The sequence below is a fragment of the Arachis hypogaea genome, chromosome 14, assembly GCF_003086295.3.
Source record: "Arachis hypogaea cultivar Tifrunner chromosome 14, arahy.Tifrunner.gnm2.J5K5, whole genome shotgun sequence".
In the NCBI taxonomy this organism is placed as follows: Eukaryota; Viridiplantae; Streptophyta; class Magnoliopsida; order Fabales; family Fabaceae; genus Arachis; species Arachis hypogaea.
Genome location: NC_092049.1, coordinates 112,911,663 through 112,938,093, shown reverse-complemented (window position 1 = coordinate 112,938,093; position 26,431 = coordinate 112,911,663). Strand labels below are relative to the sequence as shown.

General features: G+C 35.8%; 1 non-coding gene across 1 annotated transcript; it reads right to left on the bottom strand.

Moving 5' to 3' along the window:
- Positions 1-5,742: 5,742 nt before the first annotated feature.
- LOC112746359 (small nucleolar RNA R71) lies at positions 5,743-5,850 on the bottom strand. The gene has a single exon (XR_003174248.1). It is a non-coding gene; the product is annotated as a small nucleolar RNA R71 (small nucleolar RNA).
- Positions 5,851-26,431: the final 20,581 nt, after the last annotated feature.

Sequence of the window (26,431 nt, the reverse complement as noted above, 5' to 3'; positions counted from 1 at the left end):
TGTATGATACTTGTAGAAACTATTCTTGTAAATGAAGTATATTATGTGTATAGAAGTATATTAGATTTAGTTGTTTGAGTTGTATTGATTGTTGATTATCTTGTGCAGTCAAAATATGGAATGTATGTATGTATTTAAAAAATGCCTTTAGCTTTAAGTTTTGTTCTTAAAGGCTCCTATATATATAAGTAAGTAATATAGGGTATACATGTAATACTTTTATCATTAGCGATATCATGACTTAAGTATGATATCATGATAGTAAGGGTGTTACAATAAATCTCTCTAAAGATCTTCGATAATTCTAAACTTTAGTGACGACAAACTAAACTTATCAAGTTTTTATATAAAGTTTACCCCACTTGAAAAGGTGGTGTATGGATTGAGAAATTGGTTACGAAACTTACTGTTTTTATATTACCCTAAGTGAAAATCTAAATTTACAGCCTAATCTCCTACTAGGAATAAAGATCATCAATCATTGAGCAAAGTCTAGCACATCAAACTCAAATATACAAATCATATAAATCACATGCAAGGGCATAATTAGCCACATATCACTAAATCAATCATATGCATTTACTTAAGAGAAATTAGACAAGTTAATCTTATTTGTTTATGGTGCAGATTGTGAGTTCTTTGGTCTCTTATTTTCAGAATTATTCCTATTATAATTTGTCACCTATTATTCTATATGAGTATATGCATAATATTCTATTTATTTTTTTGATTGTTTTGAGAATGTCTCATGTGCATTTGCCTATATCTTTAAGTACGAGTAGAATGTTCCTAGGCAAGCGATGTTTTAACATTGGCACATATACATTTGACTAAATAATTACGGTGATAAGTGTCAAATAATACATTTGGGAGCATAATAACCTTTAGCAAACACTACTAGATGATCACACATTTCTAATCTTATTTCATCACATAGAAGAGATTTAATTGCATGACATTAATTATAACTAAATGATAATGAATTAATCTTGCAAGCATAGAATTGCTCTGATAAAAAAATGTAACACCCTAATATTTTTAAATTAGGCTTAATCCTTATTTGGATTATATTGGTTGTTGATACTCAAATTTTACGAAATTTTTGAAATAAAATATTTATATAAAATAATTTATAAAAAATAGTGGATAACTAGTTTTTATTTTTGAAAGCCATTTGAAAATAGAGAGAGTCTTGATCATTAGAATCATTACTAGTTGAAAAATATAAGTGGACCTAGTGATACTAATACAAAAAAATGGGCATACTAAATTATAAAGGTAAAAATAGTGATAAACTTTACTCATATCAAATAATCATATAATATAAAAACAAACGTCATAGCCACAATTGTAGTCACTCAATAAAGATAAAACAAGACACACAAGAAACCCTAATTCTCTCACTTTGCATAGCTATGTCTAAAACAATTACTTATCCTCAATCTTTAATATGAATTTGAACAAGTGCTTAACATTCCATATCTATGTCCTTGATATTCCACTCCTAATTATCTTATATAGTATATTGGTCTTTTCAGCTCAACTGCGTAGCATATTGCTTTGCACCGCATTGTTCCTGTAGATAGTATAGGGAGAGGGGTGAGTGATGAGCGGATAATTTATACGCTTTTTGGCATTGTTTTTAGTATGTTTTTAGTAGAATCTAGTTACTTTTAGGGATGTTTTCATTAGTTTTTATGTTAAATTCGTATTTCTGGACTTTACTATTAGTTTGTGTGTTTTTCTGTGATTTCAGGTATTTTCTGGCTGAAATTGAGGGACTTGAGCAAAAATCAGATTCAGAGGTTGAAGAAGGACTGCTGATGCTGTTGGATTCTGACCTCCCTGCACTCAAAGTGGATTTTCTAGAGCTACAGAACTCAAAATGGCGCGCTTCCAATTGCGTTGGAAAGTAGACATCCAGAGCTTTTCAGAAATATATAATAGTTCATACTTTTCCCAAGTTTAGATGATGCAAACTGGCGTTCAACGCCAGCTCTCTGCCCAATTCTGGCGTCCAGCGCCAGAAACAAGCTGCAAAGTGGAGTTCAACGCCCAAACTGGCACAAAAGCTGGCGTTCAACTCCAAGAAGGACCTCTACACGTGTAACACTCAAGCTCAGCCCAAGCACACACCAAGTGGGCCCCGGAAGTGGATTTATGCATCAATTACTTACTTCTGTAAACCCTAGTAGCTAGTTTATTATAAATAGGACTTTTTACTAGTGTATTAGACATCCTGGATTATATTTTGATCCTGTGATCACGTTTTGGGGACTGGCCATTCGGCCATGCCTGGACCTTTCACTTATGTATTTTCAACGGTAGAGTTTCTACACTCCATAGATTAAGGTGTGGAGCTCTGCTGTTCCTCAAAGATTAATGCAAAGTACTACTATTTTCTATTCAATTCAACTTATTCCGCTTCTAAGATATTCATTCGCACTTCAACCTGAATGTGATGAACGTGACAATCATCATCATTCCCTATGAACGCATGCCTGACAACCACTTCCGTTCTACCTTAGAATGAATGAGTATCTCTTAGAATGAATGAGTATCTCTTAGATCTCTTAATCAGAATCTTCGTGGTGTAAGCTAGATTGATGGCGGCATTCAAGAGAATCCGGAAAGTCTAAACCTTGTCTGTGGTATTTCGAGTAGGATTCAATGATTGAATGACTGTGACGAGCTTCAAACTCGCGAGTGCTGGGCGTAGTGACAGACGCAAAAGGAGGGTGAATCCTATTCTAGTATGATCGAGAACCTCCAAGATGATTAGCCATGCAGTGACAGCGCATCGGACCATTTTCACATAGAGGAATAGGATGCAACCAACGACAAGGGTGATGCCTCCAGACGATTAGCCGTGCTGTGACAGAGCATTTGGACCATTTTCCCGAGAGGATTGAAAGTAGCCATTGGCACCGGTGACATCCTTACATAAAACCAGCCATAGAAAGGAGTAAGACTGATTGGATGAAGACAGCAGGAAAGCGGAGGTTCAGAGGAACGAATGCATCTCCACACGCTTATCTGAAATTCTCACCAATGATTTACATAAGTATTTCTATCCTTCTTTTATTACTAAATTTCGAAAACTTCATAACTATTTTATATCCGCCTGACTGAGATTTACAAGGTGACCATAGCTTGCTTCATACCAACAATCTCCGTGGGATTCGACCCTTACTCACGTAAGGTATTACTTGGACGACCCAGTGCACTTGCTGGTTAGTTATGCGAAGTTGTGAAGATATGTTTAGACCATGGTTCTGTGCATCCGTTTTTGGTGCCATCGCCAGGGAATCAATTTCGAACAATAATTCACAACCTGAGTAACAATTTCGCATACCAAGTTTTTGGCGCCGTTGCCGGGGATTGTTCGAGTTTGGACAACTGACGGTTCATCTTGTTGCTCAGATTGGGTAACTTTCTTTTCGTTTTCTTTTCAAAAAGTTTTCAAAAATCTTTCAAAAAAAATCTTTCAAAAAAATTTCTCCTTTGTTTTCAAAAAATTTTTAAAAAAAAAATTTATTAAAAATGTTTTCAAAAATATATTTTTCTTCAGAATTTTTAAGAATGAATTCTAGTGTTTCATAAAGCATGTTGAAGCCTGGCTGGCTGTAAAGCCACGACTGTAGGGAATGTCAGGCGTGTCATGTCTGGATTACATGCTAAAGCTTGGCTGGCCATTAAGCCATGCCTAACCCTTTGATTGGAGCTTTAGACAAAAGGAGAATGCTAGATTCCTGGAATTCATATTAAACATTTTGGAATCCTTATTTTTGTTTTTCAAATAATTTTCGAAAAAAAATTATAAAATCATAAAAATCAAAAATATTTTTTGTGTTTCTTGTTTGAGTCATGTGTCATGTTATAAGTTTGGTGTCAATTTCATATTCATCTTGCATTTTTCGAAAAAATTCATGCATTCATAGTGTTCTTCATGATCTTCAAGTTGTTCTTGGTAAGTCTTCTTGTTTGATCTTTGCATTTGCATGTTTTGTGTCTTTTCTTGTTTTTCATATGCATTCTTGAATTCTTAGTGTCTAAGCATTAAAGAATTCTAAGTTTGGTGTCTTGCATGTTTTTCTTGCATTAAAAATTTTTCAAAAATGTGTTCTTGATGTTCATCATGATCTTCATAGTGTTCTTGGTATTCATCTTGACATTCATAGCATTCTTGCATGCATTCATTGTTTTGATCCATAACTTTCATGCATTGCATCATTTTTCTTGTTTTTCTCTCTCATCATAAAAATTCAAAAATCAAAAAAATATATTTCCCTTTTTCTCTCTTAAAATTTCGAAAATTAGATTTGACTTTTTCAAAAATTTTTAAAATCTAGTTGTTTTTATGAGTCAAATCAAATTTTCAATTAAAAAAATCTTATCTTTTTCAAAATCTTTTTCAAAAATCAAATCTTTTTTTCAATTTTTTAGTTATTTTCGAAAATTTCAAAAATATTTTTCAAAAATCTTTTTCTTAATTTTATATCATATTTTCGAAAATAACAACATCAATTAATGTTTTGATTCAAAAATTTCAAGTTTGTTACTTACTTGTTAAGAAAGATTCAAACTTTAAGTTCTAGAATCATATCTTATGATTTCTTGTGAATCAAGTCATTAATTGAGATTTTAAAAATCAAATCTTTTTCAAAAACTAATTTCAATCATAACTTTTCAAAAATATCTTCTTATCTTATCTTTTTCAAAAATTTGATTTCAAAATATCTTTTCTAACTTCCTAACTTCTTATCTTTTCAAAATTTGTTTCAACTAACTAACTAACTTTTTGTTTGTTTCTTATCTTTTTCAAAACTACCTAACTAACTCTCTCTCTCTAATTTTCGAAAATATCTTCCCTCTTTTTCAAAACTTCTTTTTAATTAACTAATTATTTTGATTTTTTTTTTAATTTTCGAAAAACTACTAACCTTTTTCAAAAACTATTTTCGAAAATCACTAACTCTTTTTCAAAAAAATAATTTTCGAAAATCCTTCTCCCTCATCTCCTTCTAATTATTTATTCATCTACTAACATCTCTTCCTCACATCACTCACCAAAAATCCGAACTCCCTCTCTCTCTCTGAGTTCAGATTTTCTTCTTCTTTTCTTCTACTCACACAAGGACCTCTATACTGTGGTATAAAGGATCCCTATTATTATTATTTTTTTTTCTGTGCCCTCTTCTTTGTCATATGAGCAGGAGCAAGGACAAGAATATTCTTGTTGAAGCAGATCCAGAACCTGAAAGGACTCTGAAGAGAAAACTAAGAGAAGCTAAATTACAACAATCCAGAGATAACCTTTCAGAAATTTTTGAACAGGAAGAGCAGATGGCAGCCGAAAATAATAATAATGCAAGGAGGATGCTTGGTGACTTTACTGCACCTAATTCCAATTTACATGGAAGAAGCATCTCCATTCCTACCATTGGAGCAAACAATTTTGAGCTGAAACCTCAGCTAGTTTCCCTGATACAGCAGAACTGCAAGTTTCATGGACTTCCATCTGAAGATCCTTTTCAATTCTTAACTGAATTCTTGCAGATCTGTGATACTGTTAAGACTAATGGAGTAGATCCTGAAGTCTACAGGCTCATGCTTTTCCCTTTTGCTGTAAGAGACAGAGCTAGAATATGGTTGGACTCTCAACCCAAAGACAGCCTGAACTCTTGGGATAAGCTGGTCACGGCTTTCTTAGCCAAGTTCTTTCCTCCTCAAAAGCTGAGCAAGCTTAGAGCTGATGTTCAAACCTTCAGATAGAAAGAAGGTGAATCCCTCTATGAAGCTTGGGAAAGATACAAGCAGCTAACCAAAAAGTGTCCTTCTGACATGCTTTCAGAATGGACCATCCTGGATATATTCTATGATGGTTTATCTGAGCTATCAAAGATGTCATTTGATACTTCTGCAGGTGGATCCATTCACCTAAAGAAAATGCCTGCAGAGGCTCAAGAACTCATTGACATGGTTGCTAATAACCAGTTTATGTACACTTCTGAGAGGAATCCTATGAGTAATGGGACGCCTATGAAGAAGGGAGTTCTTGAAATTGATACTCTGAATGTCATACTGGCTCAGAACAAAATATTGACTCAGCAAGTCAATATGATTTCTCAGAGTCTGAATGGAATGCAAGCTGCATCCAACAGTACTCAAGAGGCATCTTCTGAAGAAGAAGCTTATGATCCTGAGAACCCTGCAATAGTAGAGGTGAATTACTTAGGTGAACCTTATGGAAACACCTATAATCCATCATGGAGAAATCATCCAAATCTCTCATGGAAAGATCAACAAAAGCCTCAACAAGGCTTTAATAATGGTGGAAGATACAGGTTTAACAATAGCAAGCCTTTTCCATCATCCACTCAGCAACAGACAGAGAATTTTGAGCAGAATCCATCTAGCTTAGCAAATTTAGTCTCTGATCTATCTAAGGCCACTGTGAGTTTCATGAATGAAACAAGGTCTTCTATTAGAAATTTGGAAGCACAAGTGGGCCAGCTGAGTAAAAGGATCACTGAAATCCCTCCTAGTACTCTCCCAAGCAATACAGAAGAGAATCCAAAAGGAGAGTGCAAGGCCATTGAATTAATTACCATGGACGAACCCAAAGAGGGAGAGGAAGACGTGAATCCCAAGGAGGAAGACCTCCTGGGATGTCCAGTGATCAATAAGGAGCTTCCCTTTGAGGAACCAAAGGAATCTGAGGCTCATCTAGAGACCATAGAGATTCCATTAAACCTCCTTATGCCATTCATGAGCTCTGATGAGTATTCCTCTTCTGAAGAGAATGAGGATGTTACTGAAGAGCAAGCTGCCAAGTTCCTTGGTGCAATCATGAAGCTAAATGCCAAATTATTTGGTATTGAAACTTGGAAAGATGAACCTCCCTTGTTCACCAATGAACTAAGTGATCTGGATCAACTGACATTGCCTCAGAAGAAACAGGATCCTGGAAAGTTCATAATACCTTGTACTATAGGCACCATGATCTTTAAGGCTCTGTGTGACCTTGGTTCAGGAATAAACCTCATGCCCCTCTCTGTAATAGAGAAACTGGGAATCTATGGGGTGCAAGCTGCTAAAATCTCATTAGAGATGGCAGACAATTCAAGAAAACAGGCTTATGGACAAGTAGAGGACGTGTTAGTAAAGGTTGAAGGCCTTTACATCCCTGCTAATTTCATAGTCTTGGATACTGGAAAGGAAGAGGATGAATCCATCATCCTAGGAAGACCTTTCCTAGCCACAGCAAGAGCTGTGATTGATGTGGACAGAGGAGAATTAATCCTTCAATTAAATAAGGACAACCTTGTGTTTACAACTCAAGGATCTCTTTCTGCATCCATGGAGAGGAAGCAGAAAAAGCTTCTCTCAAAGCAGAGTCAATCAAAGCCCCCACAGTCAAACTCTAAGTTTGGTGTTGGGAGGCCACAACCAAACTCTAAGTTTGGTGTCAAACCCCCATATCCAAACTCTAAGTTTGGTGTTGGGAGGTCTCAACAAAGCTCTGCACATCTGTGAGGCTCCATGAGAGCCCACTGTCAAGCTATTGACATTAAAGAATCGCTTGTTGGGAGGCAACCCAATGTTTATTTATCTAACTATATTTTTCTTAGTTATATGTCTTTATAGGTTCATGATCATGTGGAGTCACAAAATAAACAAAAAATTTAGAAACAGAATCAAAAACAGCAGAAGAAAAATCACACCCTGGAGGAAGCATCTACCTGGCGTTCAACGCCAGAACAGAGCATGGTTCTGGGCGCTGAACGCCAGAATTGCACCCTGGAAAGGAGCTAGCGCTGAACGCCCAGAACAAGCATGGTTCTGGCGTTCAACGCCAGAAATGGGCAACAAATGGGCGTTGAACGCCCAAAATGGGCACCAACCTGGTGCTGAACGCCCAGAGTTGTGTGCAAGGGCATTTTACATGCCTAATTTGGTGCAAGGTAGTAAATCCTTGAACACCTCAGGATCTGTGGACCCCACAGAATCCCCACCGACCTCCACTCACTTCTTCTCACCCCTCTTTCACACAATCCCATAAACACTCTTCCCCAAAAACCCTTCACCAATCACCTCAATCTCTCTTCCCCATCACCTCTTCACCACTCACATCCACCCACTCTTCCCCATAAACCTACCTCATAAACTCCACCTACCTTCAAAATTCAAAATCAATTTCCCACTCAACCCCACCCTAAATGGCCGAAACTTACCCCCCTCCCTTCCCTATATAAAGCCTTCCATTCTTCCTCATTTTCACACAACACAACCCTCTCTTCCTCTTCTTGGCCGAAACACACCTCCCCCCTCCTCTCCATATTTTCTTCTTCTCCTTCATCTATTCTTTCTTCTCTTGCTCGAGGACGAGCAAAATTCTAAGTTTGGTGTGGTAAAAGCATAAGCTTTTTGTTTTTCCATTACCATTGATGGCACCTAAGACCGGAAAATCCTCTAGAAAAGGGAAAGGGAAGACAAAAGCTTCCACCTCCGAGTCATGGGAGATGGAAAGGTTCATCTCCAAAGCTCATCAAGACCACTTCTATGATGTTGTGGCCAAGAAGAAGGTGATCCCCGAGGTCCCTTTTAAACTCAAGAGAAATGAGTATCCGGAGATCCGACATGAAATTCAAAGAAGAGGTTGGGAAGTTCTAACAAATCCCATCCAACAAGTCGGCATCCTAATGGTTCAAGAGTTCTATGCCAATGCATGGATCACTAGGAACCATGATCAAAGTAAGAACCCGAATCCAAAGAACTATGTTACAATGGTTCGGGGAAAATACTTGGATTTTAGTCCGGAAAATGTGAGGTTGGCGTTTAACTTGCCTATGATGCAAGGAGATGAACACCCCTACACTAGAAGGGTCAACTTTAATCGAAGGTTGGACCAAGTCCTCATGGACATATGTGTGGAAGGAGCTCAATGGAAGATTGACTCCAAAGGCAAGCCGGTTCAACTAAGAAGATTGGACCTCAAGCCTGTAGCTAGAGGATGGTTAGAGTTCATCCAACGCTCCATCATCCCCACTAGCAACCGATCTGAAGTTACTGTGGATCGGGCCATCATGATCCATAGCATCATGATTGGAGAAGAAGTAGAGGTTCATGAAGTCATCTCCCTTGAACTCTACAAATAGCCGAAAAGCCCTCTCCTGGGGCAAGGCTAGCTTTTCCTCATCTTATCTGCCATCTATGTTACTCAGCTGGAGCTTCCATAGAAGGAGACATTCACATTGAGGAAGAGAAGCCCATCACTAAGAAAAAGATGGAGCAAGCAAGAGAGCCCATTCATGGAGCTCAAGAGGCGCAGGAAGCTCATCACCATGAGATCCCGGAGATGCCTCATATGCATTTTCCTCCACAAAACTATTGGGAGCAAATCAACACCTCCCTAGGAGAATTAAGTTCCAACATGGGACAACTAAGGGTGGAACATCAAGAGCACTCCATCATCCTTCATGAAATAAGAGAAGATCAAAAAGCAATGAGGGAGGAGCAACAAAGACAAGGAAGAGGCATAGAAGAGCTCAAGGACATCATTGGTTCCTCAAGAAGGAAACGTCACCATCACTAAGGTGGACTCATTCCTTGTTCTTACTTTCTCTGTTTTTCGTTTTCTATGTTAAGTGCTTATCTATGTTTGTGTCTTCATTACATGATCATTAGTAGTTAGTAACTTTGTCTTAAAGTTATGAATGTCCTATGAATCCATCACCTCTCTTAAATAAAAAATGTTTTAATTCAAAAGAACAAGAAGTACATGAGTTTTGAATTTATCCTTGAACTTAGTTTAATTATATTGATGTGGTGACAATGCTTCTTGTTTTCTGAATGTATGCTTGAACAGTGCATATGTCTTTTGAAGTTGTTGTTTAAGAATGTTAAATATGTTGGCTCTTGAAAGAATGATGACTAGGAAACATGTTATTTGATAATCTGAAAAATCATAAAAATGATTCTTGAAGCAAGAAAAAGCAGCAAAGAACAAAGTTTGCAGAAAAAAAAAATATAGAAAGAAAAAGAAAAAACAAGCAGAAAAAGCCAAAAGCTCTTAAAACCAAGAGGCAAGAGCAAAAAGCCAATAACCCTTAAAACCAAAAGGCAAGGGTAAATAAAAAGGATCCCAAGGCTTTGAGCATCAGTGGATAGGAGGGCCTAAAGGAATACAATCCTGGCCTAAGCGGCTAAACCAAGCTGTCCCTAACCATGTGCTTGTGGCGTGAAGGTGTCAAGTAAAAACTTGAGACTGAGCAGTTAAAGTCAAGGTCCAAAGCAAAAAAAGAGTGTGCTTAAGAACCCTGGACACCTCTAATTGGGGACTTTAGCAAAGCTGAGTCACAATCTGAAAAGGTTCACCCAATTATGTGTCTGTGGCATTTATGTATCCGGTGGTAATACTGGAAAACAAGGTGCTTAGGGCCACGGCCAAGACTCATAAAATACCTGGGTTCAAGAATCATCATACTGAACTAGGAGAATCAAAAACACTATCTGAATCTATAGATGCCAATCATTCTGAACCTCAATGGATAAAGTGAGATGCCAGAACTATTCAAGAGGCAAAAAGCTATAAGTCCCGCTCATTTGATTGGAGCTATGTTTCATTGATAGTTTGGAATTTATAGTATATTCTCTTCTTTTTATCCTATTTGATTTTTAGTTACTTGGGGACAAGCAACAATTTAAGTTTGGTGTTGTGATGAGCGGATAATTTATACGCTTTTTGGCATTGTTTTTAGTATGTTTTTAGTAGAATCTAATTACTTTTAGGGATGTTTTCATTAGTTTTTATGTTAAATTCACATTTCTGGACTTTACTATGAGTTTGTGTGTTTTTCTATGATTTCAGGTATTTTCTGGCTAAAATTGAGGGACTTGAGCAAAAATCAGATTCAGAGGTTGAAGAAGGACTGCTGATGCTGTTGGATTCTGACCTTCCTGCACTCAAAGTAGATTTTCTGGAGCTACAGAACTTAAAATGGTGCGCTTTCAATTGCGTTGGAAAGTAGACATCCAGAGCTTTTCAGCAATATATAATAGTCCATACTTTGCCCAAGTTTAGACGACGCAAACTGGCGTTCAACGCCAGCTCTCTACCCAATTCTGGCGTCCAGTGCCAGAAACAAGCTGCAAAGTGAGTTCAACGCCCAAACTGGCACAAAAGCTGGCGTTCAACTCCAAGAAGGACCTCTACACGTGCAACACTCAAGCTCAGCCCAAGCACACACCAAGTGGGCCCCGGAAGTGGATTTATGCATCAATTACTTACTTCTGTAAACCCTAGTAGCTAGTTTATTATAAATAGGACTTTTTACTAGTGTATTAGACATCCTGGATTATATTTTGATCCTGTGATCACGTTTTGGGGGCTGGCCATTCGGCCATGCCTGGACCTTTCACTTATGTATTTTCAACGGTAGAGTTTCTACACTCCATAGATTAAGGTGTGGAGCTCTGCTGTTCCTCAAAGATTAATGCAAAGTACTACTGTTTTCTATTCAATTCAACTTATTCCGCTTCTAAGATATTCATTTGCACTTCAACCTGAATGTGATGAACGTGACAATCATCATCATTCCCTATGAACGAGTGCCTGACAACCACTTCCGTTCTACCTTAGAATGAATGAGTATCTCTTAGATCTCTTAATCAGAATCTTCGTGGTGTAAGCTAGATTGATGGTGGCATTCAAGAGAATCCGGAAAGTCTAAACCTTGTCTGTGGTATTCCGAGTAGGATTCAATGATTGAATGACTGTGACGAGCTTCAAACTCGCGAGTGCTGGGCGTAGTGACAGACACAAAAGGAGGGTGAATCCTATTCCAGTATGATCGAGAACCTCCAAGATGATTAGCCATGCAGTGACAGCGCATCGGACCATTTTCACAGAGAGGAATAGGATGCAACCAACGACAAGGGTGATGCCTCCAGACGATTAGCCGTGCTGTGACAGAGCATTTGGACCATTTTCCCGAGAGGATTGAAAGTAGCCATTGGCACCGGTGACATCCTTACATAAAGCTAGCCATAGAAAGGAGTAAGACTGATTGGATGAAGACAGCAGGAAAGCGAAGGTTCAGAGGAACGAATGCATCTCCACACGCTTATCTGAAATTCTCACCAATGATTTACATAAGTATTTCTATCCTTCTTTTATTACTAAATTTTGAAAACTACATAACTATTTTATATCCGCCTGACTGAGATTTACAAGGTGACCATAGCTTGCTTCATACCAACAATCTCCGTGGGATTCGACCCTTACTCACGTAAGGTATTACTTGGACGACCCAGTGCACTTGCTGGTTAGTTATGCGAAGTTGTGAAGATATGCTTAGACCATGGTTCTGTGCATCCGTTTTTGGTGCCATCGCCAGGGAATCAATTTCGAATAATAATTCACAACCTGAGTAACAATTTCGCATACCAGTGAGAAATATATGTTTCTCAGTAGTTTATCTATATGGTGCATTATATCAATTCCTAACTACTCTGAGTTTTAAAATAGAAACAACAATGATGTAATATCATTCAATTATTATTTTCAAAAGTCCTTGTTAGTCAAAGTGATGTCACTTTTAGATGCTTCTTGTTTACTTATGTTATGACACACGTGACTCATGATTGAATGCCTATAATGTTAAATTATACAGAATGCAAATATATGAATATTGACTTAGTTTTTCTTGATATTCTCCTAACTTCTCTTTATATGAAAAAAAATGATCTCTTATTGTAACACCCTACCACACAGAGCTTTACGCTTAAGTCGTAAAACACAGGTGGCGTGGTATTACGACTTAAGCGTAAAGCTCTGTGTGGTAGGGTGTTACACTTATTGACATAAATTCTTATGCAATTTATGAAATTTACTTTAACTTTTAAATATTCTATATGTCAGGAGTTTCACAGCCTAGGGAGATCAAGATCAATGAACACAACTGATGAGCGGATATTTCATACACTTTTTAGTACTGTTTTCCTAGTGTTTTTGGTTATATTTTGTTAAGTTTTATCAAGTTTTAGTAGGTTTTAGTGCAAAAATCATTTTTTGGATGCTACTTTTAGTTTTGATATTTTTCCTATGATTTTAGGTAATTTTTGGGTGATTCTGGCAAGTTCTGGAAAAGTATGATTCAGAGACAGAGAAATAACTGCAGATGTTGTCAGATTCTGACCTCCGTACATTCGAACGAGCATTTTTAGAGCAATAGAGGTCCCATTGATGCGCTATTGATGGCGTGTGAAAGCTAAAATCCAGGACTTTCTAGTAATATATAATAGTTCATAATTATCTTTGAAAATGATGGCCCAAAACGGGCGTTAAACGCCCTACTGACCCCCTGCCTGGCGTTTGGATGCCCCAGAAGGACCAAGATGGCGTTTGGACGCCCAAAAGGAAGCAAGCCTGGCATCCAACGCCCCAAGAGGAGTCCCAGAACGTGGAGTCACCCCAAGCTCAACCCAAACACTAACCAAGTGGGTCCAAGAAGTGGATTTTTTGCACCTCTAAGTCTAGTTTATCATATTTTTGTATTCTTTTCATTATTAGATTAGTATAAATAGAACAAAGATCACCATTGTAAAGAGGATCTCTCTTTGGCTTATTCGAACTTTTTACTACTATTTTCTGTAAGCTATGTGTAAGAACCGGCTTAACCGCTTTAGTAAAATAATAGTTTTTAAGTGCCCGGAGTAGATTCAAAATTTAGAAGTTTTAATTTGAAAATTTAAAGGTGAAATTTGATTTCAATAAATTTTTCTGAGTTGGAAAATGTATCTTTTTCGAAAAGTTTTTGTAAAAATGCGTATTGGCGTTTAAGCTGGCAGTACCGGCTCTAGTCTGTTCAGTGCCACGTATTTCAGAAAATAAGATTTTAAAAGTTGATTTATTGTTTTGACAGGATAAAAAATAATTTAGAATCGAAAACCGGGCGCTAATCTTAAAGGTTTTAGCCCAAAGTGGGCCAAACGGGCTAAAACCGCTAACGGGTTGGATCGGGCCTAAACCGGACCCAAGGTCCAACATATATATGTGTGTTTAATGAGTTTTAAACTCATTTTGTTGGAGAGAGAGAGAGAGAGAGATAGAGAGAGAGAGAGAGAGATATGGTGATGGTGGGGGGTGGAACCCCATTGTCATTATTCATCATCACCTTCCGAGAGCCATAACTTGAGCTACGGAACTCCGATTGACAAGCCGTTTGCGGCCACGCAAAGCTCTTGCCGAGCTCTTTGTTTCTATCTAAGAAAATCTGGTAAGATATCTCAACTTAAGCCCCAGTTTTCTGGCCTAACTTTCTGCGTTTTGGGATTTGGTTTTTGAGTAAGTTTTGTGATTTTGGTTGTTTAGGTGATCTCTAGTAGTGGGTAATTATTGAATTTTACCCCTAATCTCATTGGGCAAGGTAAGGTCTTACTAAACTCTTGTGTTTAGTTATTTTTGTGAACCCTAAGCTTGATGTTGGTATGTTATATGTGTATGGCTTGATAGTTGGTGAGTCTTGGAGGTGGTGTTGGTGCTTGAGGCTTGTTGATCTTGTTGGAATCAAGCTTTTGGTGTTTTACGCATATTGAAAATCGGTCAAGGTATGGTTTCGGTTTTCTTTATGTAATATGTAATGTTTCTGGACAGTTACGCTAGTTGGCCTTAAGATAGGATTGGATGTTTGGGTGTATGTTTAATTGTATGTGATTTTGATGTTTGAAGATAAGTTGTATGCTGGGAATGATGATATAGAGTTTTGGAATATGGAATATATGAATTTTGATGTTGATTGTTGGTAATTAATGACTATGAAGATTAATGGTGAATGATGCAATTTATTATTGTTTATGAGGATTGTGGGAAAGTGAATGTTGATAATGATTGCTAATGTTGAAATTAATTGTGGAGGAGTATGAATATTAATGTTGATGATAAATGGGTGAAGGATGTGAGTTTTATGAGAATAATGTGAAGAATGAACATTTTGATGAATTTGGGTAATGTTAGATATTGTTTGGTGATGATTATTGTGATTTATAAGGAATTGTAATGGTTGTTGATGTTGTTGTTGATTGATGATGATTATGAATATTTATGACGATTTTGGATGTTGATGATTAAGGGTTTTGATGGTGTTGAATGGTGTAATTGGGATATTATGGATGGTTGCGTTGGAAGAGGAAGGGTATAGACTTCTATGTTGTTTTGTTATTGTTTGGGTTGTGATTAGTTTGGTTTTGGATTGGAAGTTTTAGTAAAACTGAGGTTTTTAGACTTTTGGTAAAAATAAATTTTTGGTGAACTTTGACGGATCATAACTTGAGCCTCAGTTTTTAAATTTTGTTGAAATTTACTTTAAATTAAAGTTCATTGAAAAATCTTTAAACGGATATAAAGTTTGTAGGAAATGGATTTTTGTAGAGGAAGTTATGATCATTCAAAGTTTGATGTCAAAATCTGAATTCTATACATGCTGCAGAATTTGTGATTTCTGGTTTGTGTACGCACGCACACCCCTGTGAGTTTTTTAACCTGTGTGCACGCACAGCCTTGTGTGCAAGCACACACAGGGGAAGGCTTGCTGTTGAGAGCACTAGCACGACCTGTGTGCACACACAACCAACGAAGTTTTACAACCTATGCGCACACACAGCCCTGTGCGCACGCACACGTTGGAAGGTGCACTCTATTGAGGGCATTCGCATGCCTTGTGCGGATGAACAGGGTCGAAATTTTACTATCTGTGCGTACGCACACATTTTGAAAATCCTCCTGGGCATGCGCACGCACACCCTTGTGCGTACACACATGCCCTATTTTTCAATTAAAATCTTGTTTTTAATTGTTTCAACTTTCCAACAAGCTTGTAAACTTCTGGGACACCTATTGAAGGCTTTTTGGCTTGTTTTTTAATGTTGTTGTTGCTTTCCTCGGAATGATTTATGAGGAAATAGATGTTGTTATTGCTTTCCTTCTCTGCCGCAAGAGTGTGCCGGGCACTATATCCTCAAAATGAGCATGCAAGTGTGACAGGCACTATATCCTCGAAACGATAGTATGCCTGGCACTATATCCTCGGAATAAAAGCATGCCAGGCGCTATATCCTCGGACGTGGCAGAAAGGCGACATTCGGAAGGATGTGTTGGGTTGGCATTCATAGACCGACAAGTGATATCACGAGCCAATAGGACAAGCATTCATCATATGCATCTCTTATGTGTTTGTTTGCTTTGATTACTTGAGTTTGCCTAATTGTATAATATGCCTACTTGCTTCTTGAATTACTTGTTATATATGACTACTACCTGTATATTACTTGCTTGCATTATTTGTGATTGTCTGGTGCTGAGGAGGTTAGGTAGGTGGTGGCGATGGGATCGCACGGAGATTAGGTTGGCGAAGGCTGTGGGATACAGCGGTGTGATTAGTATTAGTTAGAATTCCCCTAAGTTTAGATAACCCAGTTTATGGTTTAAGCTCTTTAGTTATTTATTTTATTCTAAACTTGAATATCCGTATGCAATGTGAAGTTCTAGGATTGCCTTCGGCGTCCCGGAGCCTTATATCTTACATTATTGGGCACTGTTACCATACTGAGAACCTCCGGTTCTCATACCATATGTTGTTGTTTTTCAGACGCAGGTTACAAATCCACCTCAGTGAGATTGCGGATATGGTGACAGAGCAGAGTATGGTTCCTCCTTGTTTTATTTCTATTTTACTTTGTTGTAGTTACTCCCACATCTCTTTGTCTATTTATCTTTATGGCCTTAGATGCTTACTTGAGAGATAAGTTGTATAAGCTGTTTTAACTCCAAAACTCTGTATTTTCTGTTTATAACTAGTCGGCTTAAACTCCGCAAGCTGCGGCTAGTTCCCTATGATTATTATACTCTTATATCTATATATGTTCTTTTCTCTTGCATCTATATCTTGTATCTTGTGCGTTAGCTTCGTGTGAACGTTTCGCGCTTTTGTAATTCTGTCTTTGAGCTTAATCCTTCATCGAGCTTCTAGAATATATTATTTTCTTCTATATATAAATATGTATAAACATTAGAATTGTCATAACCTTTGCTTTACGGCTAGAGGTAAGGCTTAGGGTAATTAGGGTGTTACACTATGAGCAACTAAACCTCCTAAGTTAGGGTTAGGAGCTCTGTTGATTCTCATGGATTGATAATATTACTGTTTCTATTTCAATATGTCTGATTCTATTCTCTTATGCATTCTCGTTCTTCAATCTTAATGAAATGGGGGTGAATCGTGACATTCATCCTTGTTCTACATGGATTCCGTGCGAGTCTTGACCCGGATAGCATTGAACTAAAGCTAGAGAATGCATTGTGGATTCCAAGAGAGTACCTGGGCAACTTTGGATACGTGACATGAAATCCCGTTAACCGTGGGTTACTGAGGTCTCTGTGGCACTAAGGCTAGAGTCAGAAAAGCAGCATTCTCTGATCCGGAAGATCTGACCTTGTCTTTGGCGTTTTGAGTAGGATCGCTAAGGGGAGTGGATTGCTTAGAGCTTCATCTGCGGCTACAGTGAGAAGCCATGAGTTAACTTGATGAGAGGACATGAGTTACTCGGATATGGTAGACTGCTGTGGTTTAGAAGAGATTAACTTGACGAGAGGACATGAGTTAATCACTTACGGTTGCCGTTGAATGAATCATTCGTTATTGAAGTAGATAGTAAAAAAAGTTAATCCGGAAAGATAAAGCATCTCCGAAACCTTAACTGAATCCTTATCACTGTTTTCACATCAATCTGGTATTTCGTTCTTTATTATTTCGTTTATGCATTCAATTACATAACCATCTTTTCTAATCGCTTGACTAAGATTTACAAGATAGCCATTGCTTGCTCAATCCGACAATCTCCATGGGATTTGACCCTCACTCACCTGAGGTATTACTTGGACGACCCGGTGCACTTGCCAGTTCAGTTGTGCAGAGTTCAATTCCGTGCACCAACAACTCAGATCAACTATGAACACATGAGAAAAAGGAGAATTGAAGAATCTGAAATAAAATAAGATGGTACTCAATAAATTGAATGCTATATTCAGTATTACTATATATATACATATACACACATTGCAAAGAGAGTTCCTTAATACACACATACCAGAGAAAGAGAGAGAGCTAAACACACTCTAGCAAACATAACAGAAACTAACTAACTAACTTTAACTCTTTTATATTTTTCATTTATTTATTACACTATCCTTAACAACCCCCTCAAATTTAGTGAGGATTTGGATCCTAATCTAAGTTTGCTTTTAAACTTATCAAAGAGGATGACTGGGAGGGGTTTAGTAAACAAATCGGCAACTTGATCTAAGGTTGAAATGTGAACTAAATACAGCTACTTCCTATTAACAAGATTACGAATAAAATGTAAATCTATTTCCAAGTGCTTGCACTTGTTATGCATAACTGGATTCGAAGCAAGTAGACACGTGATATTGTTATCACAATAGACTATGGGTGCTATGGATTGAGGAATTCCAAGTTCACCAAGCAATTGCTAGATGCTCATTATTTCAGTTTGAGCTTAAGCAAGTGATTTGTACTCTACTTCCGTTGTGGAGCGGCTAATTTTGGTTTGTTTGCTACACTTCCAAGTAACTAGATTTGTTATTTATCTAAAAGAGTCAGTTGAGTTTGAGATCTTTGAAATCAAACCTGCCTTCTTTTTTAGGTCTAGTCATTTTATCCTAACTAATCTACATCATTCACTTTTCAGAACTTTGCTGTCTCCACTAGAACTGGGTTAGAATACTATGAGCTCTATTTAGCAAGCTGTCTCAAAGTTTAAAATATTATAAGGTATAGATTAGTATGGTTTTACCAACTGATCGGAGTACGAACTGTCTTCCTCTATTAAACAACAAACACCTTTTTTATATTTGTATTCTTTTGAGAATCTTATCTTTTGATTAAGTTAAGGGTTTATATATTGTTATTTATTATATTAAAGTTTGAGATAAATAATTTTATAATATAATATTAATATTTTAATGATTAAACATTTAAATTTTGATTTTTTAAAAATTACAGCATAATAATATTTTTTTTTATAAACTATTGACACACAAATGAAGTATTAGATGGAAGAGAAAAAATAAATAAATAAGATATAATAAATATTTTTTATTATGTACACACAAAAAAAAAGAAAAAGATAAATATTAAAAGAGGCATGTAAAATCATATATGACTGTTCCGGTATCTAGGGGTGAGCACGGGTCGGTTTGGTTCGAATTTATGGTGAAATTAGAACCGAACCGATCAAAATATAATTGGTTCGGTTCGGGTAATTAGATACCCAATGACTTTGAAATTCATAAAAAAAACCAAATTTTTATCTTAAAAATTCAATAAGTACAATAAACATGTAACATCAATAGAAATAATCCAAACATGTTAAACACCAAATACATTAAAAACTAAACTCATTAAAATCCAAACATATTAATAATGTATAATCATTGTCTAATGAAAAAGTCGTATATATTATTTTATTTTTTGTTATTTAATTAATATATGATCGGGTTCGCGGGTTAGTTCGGGTTCCACACCTCCAAAACCGATACCCGAACCAATCACCAACAAAAATCATCGGTTTGATTCGAGTTGGACCTGATTACCCATTGATTTCAGAACTAATTTAATTGGTTCGGTTCAGATTCAGACGGGTAATCGAGTACCCGCTACCCGTGCTCACCCCTACTGGTATCCCTTCTTCCCAAAAGAGGTAGAAATTCATAAAAGGTGTACGAGGAGAGAAAGCCATAAAATCTTAATTGTTAACTCGGTTATCAAGTTATCATAAAAAAACATTGAAACAAATGCAATGTATTGTTCCTCCGATCTTGGATGTGTACTATTGTGTAGGAATACCACTTCTACTATTTCTTATTAGTTGTTGGCATCTTCGTAAACTATTTTGGCTTTTATAAATATAAATTACGACGTAATACAATTTGTGTGGGTACTTAGTATTAAACTATTGATGGTTCCTCCTCTTTTTCTTCATATATTTGTATATAAATATATATTTTATTTAATTTATTTTTAATATATATTTTATATTTTAAAAAATATTTTATAATAATAATTAATTTTAATATATACTTAATATTATTATTGATGTGTATAATATGTATATAGTTCATGCAAGAGCAACTACCAAAATTTTATTTTTTCTCATTAAAATACATCTCATTTTTATAACAATAAAAATATTTTTAAAATATTATAAAATACGATAAAAATAATTAAAAAGAATATTATTTTTTAAATAACAAACAACGATTTTTATATTTACTAAGTCGTTTATACATTTGAATTAAAATTTTTTAAGAACATTTGGATAACTATTTAAAAAAATATATACAAAAATTTGAATATAAATTTTATTTTTATACTTTTTATTTTTTTAAAATAATTTTATTAATTGGCAATAAAAACTGCAAAACAAATCGACTTAACCTAAAATACTAAATTTTAAGGATAAAAATATCTTTTTGTTATAAAATAACTAAATAAATAAGGAAGAGGTAACAACAATAAAAATATAAAGAAAGAGAAAGAAGCATTGCAACGAAAAGAGAGAGAGAATTGTTTATTGTTGTGTGTCCAATCTCTCAGGCTATGTAGCCTTATTTATACTTGTACAAGGTTATCTTTTTCGACCTTTATTAAAAGCTAGTCTTCATAGGAATCTTAAGCTTTTTCCTTGAAAACTTCAGCCACCCATATTAATGGTCATCCACATCATATACTTATCTTAACACTCCCCCTTGGATGACCATTTAGGATTATTGCTTCGTTAAAACCTTACTAAAGAAAAATCCAGTGGGAAAAAACCTTAGTGAAGGAAAAAGAGTACAATATCCTTTGTGATAGGGACTGCCTCATTAAAAACCTTATCAAGAAAAATCCAATGGGAAAAAAACCTGACCAAGAAAAAAAGAATATAGTCTCTCCCTCTTGCCAACATTATTTTATATCTCGAAATCAGCGCATCCCAATCTGATGTACCAATCTTTCAAAAGAAGATTTTGGGAGTGACTTTGTGAATAAATCTGCCAGATTATCACTTAAGTGGATCTGTTGGACATCAATTGTCCCTTGATTTTGAAGATCATGAGTGAAGAAGAATTTGGAAGAAATATGCTTTGTTCTATCACCTTTGATATATCCGCCTTTAAGTTGAGCAATACATGTTGTATTATCTTCAAAGAGGACAGTTGGAGCTATCTTTTGATCAATCAGTCCACATGATGATAGAATATATTGGATCACACTCCTCAGCCAAAAACACTCGCGACTAACTTCATGTATCGCTAGTATTTCAGCATGATTAGAGGATGTTGCAGCAATCGTCTGTTTCATGGACCTCCATGATATAGCTGTACCACCATATGTGAACAGGTATCCTATTTGAGATCTCCCTTTATGTGAATCAGACAAGTATCCAGCATCTGCATAGCCAACTAACTGTGACTTGGATCCATAGGGATAAAACAATCCCATATCAACCGTTCCATGAAGATATCAAAAGATTTGTTTGACTCCACTCCAATGTCTTCTGGTTGGAGAGGAACTATATCTTGCTAGTAAATTCACAGCAAATGATATATCGGGTCGCGTATTATTAGCAAGATACATTAATGCTCCAATAGCACTAAGATATGGTACTTCAGGACCAAGGATATCTTCATTTTCTTCTTTAGGACGGAATTGATCCTTTTCCACATCCAAAGATCTTATGATCATTGGAGTACTCAATGGATGTGACTTATCCATATAAAATCTTTTCAAGATCTTCTCTGTGTATGTTGTTTGATGAATAAAGATCCCATTTTTTATATGCTCAATCTGCAGGCCGAGACAAAATTTAGTCCTTCCAAGATCTTTCATCTCAAACTCTTCTTTTAGAATTTTTACATTGTTGGAATCTCTTCAGGAGTCCCAATGATATTTAAATCATCAACGTACACAGCAATTATAATGAATCCAGATGCAGATTTCTTTACGAAAACACATAGACAGATATCATCATTCTTGAATCCACTTTTGGCCAGATACTCAGTAAGACAATTATACCACATTCGTCCAGATTGCTTCAGACCATATAAAGATCTTTGTAATTTGACTGAGTATAACCCTTGCGAATATTCATTGGATGGTTTAGATATCTTTAATCCTTCAGGGACTTTCATATAGATATCTCGATCTAACGAGCCGTACAAATAGGCTGTTACCACATCCATTAAATGCATATGCAGTTTATGATATGCAGATAAACTGACCAAATAACGCAATGTTATCGCATCCACTACAGGGGAATACGTTTCTTCATAATCTATATCGGGCCTTTGTGAAAAACCTTGTGCCACAAGTCGGGCTTTATAGCGCACAACTTCATTTTTCTCATTTCGTTTTCTCACAAATACCCATCGGTATCCAACAGGTTTTATATCTTCAGGTGTACGGACTACAGGTCCAAAGACTTCACGTTTTGCAAGTGAGTCTAATTCAGCCTTCATGACTTCTTCCCATTTTGGCCAATCATTCCTTTGTCGACATTCTTCGACTGATCTTGGCTTAAGATCCTTACTTTCATGCATGATATTTAATGCCACATTATATGAAAATATTTCATTGACAATTATCTTATTTCGGTCCCATTTCTCTCCTGTAAAAATATAATTTATCGAGATCTCGTCATTTTCACAATTTTTAGGTACCTGAACGTCTTCTGGCGTTATATCAGAATTTTGGACAACTGTAGGTGTCTTTACTATGTCTTTTTCAATAGGAATAATATTTACCTCTTTTCTCTTTTGAGGATTTTTATCTTTGGAACCGACAGGCCTGCCACGCTTCTGGCGTGAATTTGCTTCAGTGTCTATTTGTCCTACTGGGACATCAATTCGAATTGGGGTATTTTTCACCCTGCCACGCTTCTGGCATGAATTTGCTTCAGTGGCTACTTGTCCTACTGGGACATCAATTCGAATTGGGAAATTTTCCGCTGGTATATAAGATTTGGTTATCCTCTTTGTATCGGAAAATGCATCAGGCAATTCATTTGCTATTCTTTGCAAATGTATAATCTTTTGAACTTCTAGTTCACATTGCCCTGATCGAGGATCTAAGTGCATCAACAATGATGCATTCCAATTAAGTTCCTTTTCAGGAAGCTTATTCTCTCCCCCCTAATGTTGAAAATTTTGATTCATCAAAATGACAATCTGCAAACCGGGCTTTAAATACATCTCCCGTTTGTATCTCAAGATACCTCACTATAGAGGGAGAATTATATCCAACATATATCCCCAATTTTCTTTGGGGTCCCATTTTGGTGCGATTAGGTGGTACAATGGGAACATATATTGCACATCCAAATATTCTTAAATGGAAAACATTTGACTGCTGGCCAAAAGCTAATTGCATAGGAGAGAACTGATGGTAACTCGTTGGCCTCAAACGAATAAGTGCTGCGGCATGTAAAATAGCATGCCCCCAAACCGAGGTTGGGAGATTTGTTCTCATAATTAAGGGTCTAGCAATCAATTGGAGGCGTTTAATAAGTGATTCTGCTAACTCATTTTGTGTATGAACATAAGCTACTAGATGTTCAACACTTATTCCATTAGCCATACAATAAGCATCAAAAGCTTTGGAAGTAAATTCACCAGCATTATCAAGACGAATTGCTTTGATTGCATTTTCTGGAAATTGTGCTTTTAATCGAATAATTTGAGCTAGTAATCTCGCAAACGCCAGGTTGCGAGAAGACAATAAGCACACATGTGACCATCTCGAAGATGCGTCTATCAGGACCATAAAATATCTAAAAGATCCACATGGTTTTAAGAATCTTCTAGTTCTTTAGTGAATGTCCATGAGAGTTTTCAATAATTCTCCTCATTATGGTTGTTCCCGGATGACCCAATCGGTCGTGCCAAGTTATGATTTCATTTAGGCTAGTAAACTTCTGGTTTACAGTGGCATGTGATTCAATTGCACTAATCTTGGTATAATATAACCCAGATGAAAGTGAGGGTAATTTTTTCAATATAACTTTCTTATTTGAATCATGAGTTGTGATACATAAGTACTCATGATTTCCCTCATTCATTGTCTCAACATGATATCCATTTCGGTGAATATCTTTGAAACTCAACAAGTTCCTCAGAGACTTGGTAGATAATAGTGCATTATTTATTACAAATTTTGTTCCTTCAGGAAACAAAATTATAGCTCTTCCAAAGCTTTCTATCACATTGCCCGAGCCAATAATAGTATTAACATACTCTTCTTTTGGCACAAGATGGGTAATATATATTACTTTTAAGAATAGTGTGCGAACTTGCACTATCTGCAAGGCAAATATCTTCAGAATATATCCTTGCCATTTCTCTTCAAAGATAAATAATAATAATAAAATGAGTAAAAGTACATGCACAGTAAAATTATTCACATGAATACTTAACAAACACATACATATATCAAACTATTCCATCATTGATCAAATAGCCAATATTTCCTTCAGAATCCTTAAAGAAATTAGATACATCATAATGAGTGGTGGAATTTTCATCATTTGAAACAAAACTTGTTTCCTTTCCTTTGTCATCCTTTTTCAAAGATGCTTGATAAAGATCAACTAGGTGCCTTGGGGTACGACAGGTACGTGACCAATGGCCCTTTCCACCACAACGGAAGTATTTATCCTCAATTGATTTACTTTGCCCAATATTTCTTTCTTTATCTCACTTATGGTGAGATCATTTCTTGTGAATATAATTCTTCTTCCTTCCATAACTTTTCTTACTACTAAACCTTGCCATTTACCTCTTCTGGGGTAGTTTGCTGCATTTACTTCAGGAAATGGGGCGGCGCCAGCTGGGCGCGCTTCATGATTCTTTTAAGAGTAACTCATTGTTGCGCTCAACAACAAGAAGGCAAGAAATTAGCTCAAAAAATTTTTAAATCCTTTTTCTCGATAGCTACTGCAGGAACACATTCGAGGCATGGAAGGTCGAAAAAGTTTTCTTTAACATATCGGGCTTGAGGAGGTATCACTGTCTTTTGATGATTGTACCTTTCTTCAAGGTCTTTTCGCAGATCTGTAGGATCTTTTAATGTGGGATATTCATTTTTCAATCATACTTCAAGATGATGACGAAGAAAAATTATGGATTTGGCTTTATCCTTCTGGGATGTATTATTTTCAGCCTTAATGGTATCTCCAAGATCCATTGAATCAAGATGGATTTTAGCATCTAGTATCCATGATAAATAATTATTTCCAAATATATTAAGAGCATTAAATTCAAGATGAAAGAGTTTCGACATAAAGAAAATTTGTTACCTGGAGTCTTCCTAAAATTTCGTTAGAGCTTCGTGCTGATAACGTGTTATAAAATAACTAAATAAATAAGGAAGAGGTAACAAGAATAAAGAGGTAACAAGAATAAAAATATAAAGAAAGAGAAAGAAGTATTGCAACGAAAAGAGAGAGAGAATTGTTTATTGCTGTGTGTCCAATCTCTCAGGCTATGTAGCCTTATTTATACTTGTACAAGGTTATCTTTTTCGACCTTTATTAAAAGCTAGTCTTCATAGGAATCTTAAGCTTTTTCCTTGAAAACTTCAGCCAGCCATATTAATGGTCATCCACATCATATACTTATCTTAACACTTTTCTTTTTAAAAATTTATAAAGCACGGACACTTTTTTTGATTTGCCATGTCCGTGTGTCGGAGATGTTTTGAACACGACACTCATTAACACTCGTCCGACGCGTGTTTTATGTGTCTAACAGTGTCCTAATAAAACATAAAAGAATTTTCTCCTGACACATTTGGATACACCTAAATACCATCACATGTCAACGTGTCTAACCTTATTTTTAACATGTATTCTTGAAATGAGTTTAGAAATAATATATTAATAATTATTAAAACAAAAAATATTTTAAATACTTTATATAATTAAAAAAATATATTAAAAATAATTAAAAGATTAATTTATATTTTAATATCAATAAAATACTAAAATATCATTACAATTTATCTAAAATATACTTTATATTTTTTATATATGCCGTGTTCTGTGTCTTATAAGAATTTTAAAATCGTGTATCATGTCTCGTATCAGTGTCTGTGTATCATAGTCAAAAACCAATCTTTAAAACACTTTTGTTATTAATGTTTGATATTTTTGTCGTATTTTAAACTATTTTAAGGATATTTTTGTTATTAAAAAAAGTAAAAAATATTTTTATCAACATTTTGAAAAATTAAAAGTAATTTTGATAGTTTACCTTTATTTATATTTTTTTTATAAATTTAAATATTTAAAACAAATAATTTTATGACATAATATT